The sequence below is a fragment of the Orycteropus afer genome, unplaced genomic scaffold (assembly GCF_000298275.1).
Source record: "Orycteropus afer afer isolate SDZICR_OR568_19922 unplaced genomic scaffold, OryAfe1.0 scaffold00938, whole genome shotgun sequence".
In the NCBI taxonomy this organism is placed as follows: Eukaryota; Metazoa; Chordata; class Mammalia; order Tubulidentata; family Orycteropodidae; genus Orycteropus; species Orycteropus afer.
The window spans coordinates 255,340-258,322 of NW_006922525.1; the positions used below are offsets into that span (position 1 = coordinate 255,340).

Sequence of the window (2,983 nt, forward strand, 5' to 3'; positions counted from 1 at the left end):
AAAAAAAATAAGCCTCGAGATGCTTTATTGAAAGATTCTGTGGGCAAAATTTTGAAGGATGCAGGAAGCATCAAAAGAAGATGGAAGGAATACACAAAGTCACCACCAAAAAGGACTGTTCGATCTTCATCCATTGCAGGGGATGACATGTGATCAAGAACAAGTGGTATTGAAGGAAGAAGTCAAGGCTGCACTGAAAGAATTGGCAAAGAACAAGGCTCCAGGAATTGACGGAATACCCATTGAGATGTTTCAACATCTGATGTCCCCTGGAGGCACTCATTCTTTTATGCCAGAAGATTAGGAAAACAGCTACCTGGCCAACTGACTGGAAGAGATCTATATTTTTACCCATTCCAAATAAAGGTGATCCCACAGAACATGGAAACTATTAAACAATATCATTAATATCACACACAAGTAAGAGCTTACTGAAGATATTTCAAAAATGGTTGCAGCAGTATGTTGACAGAGAACTTCCAGAAATGCAAACTGGATTCAGAAAAGGATGTACAACGAGGGATATAATTTCTGATGTCAGATGGATCTTGGCTTAAATCAAAGAATACCAGAAAGATGTTTACTTCTATTTTATTGACTATGCAAAAGCATTTGATTGTGTGGATCATGACAAATTATGGATAACATTGAGAAGAATGAGAATTCTAGAACACTTCATTGTACTCATAAGGAACCTGTACATACACCAGGAAGCTGTCATTCAAACAGAAAAAGGCAACACTGCATGGTTTAAAATCAAGAAGGGAGTGCGTCAGCATTGTATTCTTTCACCATACTTATTCAATCTGTACGCTGAGCAAATAATCCAAGAAGATGGACTATATGAAGAAGAATGTGGCATTAGGATCGGGGGAAGAATCATTAACAACCTGTGATACATTGATGACAAAACTTTGCTTGCTGAAAGTGAGGATGACTTGAAGTTCTTACTGATGAAAGCTGAAGAATACAGTCTGTAGTATGGATTAAGCATTACAAAGAAAACAAAAATCCTCACAATTCGTATTATAAACAACATTACAATAAATGTAGAAAAGATTGAAATTGTCACAGACTTCACATTGCTTGGTTCTACAATTGACACAAATGTAAGTACCAGTCAGGACATCAGATGATAGCACTGGGCAAATAGGCTGCAAAGGACCTCTTTCAAGTGCTGAAGAGAAAAGATGTCTCCTCTGGTAGCATAGTGCCTAAGGCACTTGACTGCTAACCAGAAGGTTGGTCATTCAAACTCACCAGCCACTCCTGGGAAGAAAGGTTGGGCAATCTACTTCCATAGTAATACTGCCTCGGAAACCCAAGGAGGGGTCACTATGAGTTGGGGCCAACTCCATGGCATATAACAACAACAACACACAAGCCATGGTATTTTCAATCGTCTCATATGCATGTGAGAGCTGGACAATGAATAAGGAAGACCGAAGAAGAATTGATGCTTTTGAGCAGTGGTGTTGGTGAAGCATGCTGAAAGTACTGTGGACTGCTAAAAGAACTAACAAGTCTGTCCTGGAGGAAGTGCAGCCACAGTGCTCGTTGGAGGTGAGAACAACCAGACTTCGTCTCACATACTTTGGTCATGTTGTCAGAAGAAACCATTCCCTGGAGAAAGATGTCATGCTTGGTAACGTGGAGGGTTGACAAAAGATGGGAAGGCCCTCAAAGAGATGGATTGACATGGTGGCAATGGTGATGGGCTCAAGTAAAGCAAGAATTATGGAGCTGGCTCAGGACTGGGTGGTATTTTGTTCTGCTGTGCATGGGGTCGCTATGAGTTGGAGATGACTCGACAGCATCTAATAACAAAAACAACATCATTTATAGGCCCCAGGATAGTGCAAACAGTTTCAGCTTGTTTATTAACAGTAAGATTTGGAAACCTGCTCTGTGATGCTACAGAAAAAAGGCCTGGCAATTTGATTCCATAAAGATTGTGTATTTCCCTGGTAGCATAGTGCCTAAGGCACTTGGCTACTAACCGGAAGGCTGATGGTTCAAACCCATCAGGCACTCCTCAGAGAGAAGATTGAGCAATCTACTTCCATAGTGATACTGCATCGGAAACCCAAGGAGGGGGTCGCTATGAGTCGAGTCCGACTCAATGGCACATAACAACAACAACAACAAAGACTGTTATGTGCCATCAAGACAATTTTTTACTCATAATGATTCCCTGTGATAAAGCAGAATTTCATAATAGGGGTTTCTAGGCTATAATATTTATAGAAGCAGGTTGCCAAGTATTTCTTCTGTTGAGCCTCTTGGTGAGTTGACGCCACCAACTTTTCAGTTAGCAACTGAGCAATACCATTGCACCACCTGAAAACTCTATGGAGCTTACTTCTATTCTGTAATACATGAGATTGTCATGAGCTGGTATTTGTTTGATGTCCAAGGATTTGTGTTTGATTATGATGGGTATAAGAGCTCTAATGGAAAAAAGTGGACAACATACATTATTAATGGGAAATAAAGCAAAGATATAAAAAAAAATCTTATTTAAATTCTAAAGAAAATTCAAGAAACCAAACACTGTATTGAAACGAAGAGTGCACTTGATGAGCTCATCAATAGACTGAGACAGCTCAGGAAATAATCAGTCACCTTGAAAAAGGTATACCTAAAGTAACTCCCACACTGCAAGGAAAACATACTAAAAAAAAATAAAAATAAAAATAAATAAAATAATAATAAATAAAATAAAAGAGCAAAAAAATGAAGTAAGGAAGAATAAAAGAAATATTTGAAATAATAATTATTTTTCTAAATTGAAAGAGAATTTAAGACTTTCACAGAAAAATAGAATTTGAGAAAATATGTTGACAATGTATCTGCCTTGCAGGAAATGTTAAACAGGTTCTTGGGAGAGAAGGAAAATGCTTGCTATTGGTCACAAAGTCATCTGTATATATAAAAAAGGAATATTACTGTGTTAGACTGGGTTCGCTAGAGAAACAAACCA

General features: G+C 38.3%; 1 protein-coding gene across 1 annotated transcript in view; it reads left to right on the plus strand.

Moving 5' to 3' along the window:
- The window catches only part of TECRL (trans-2,3-enoyl-CoA reductase like), a 229,588-nt gene that overhangs the window by 113,601 nt on the left and 113,004 nt on the right, over positions 1-2,983 (plus strand). The gene's annotated exons all lie outside the window — the stretch shown is intronic.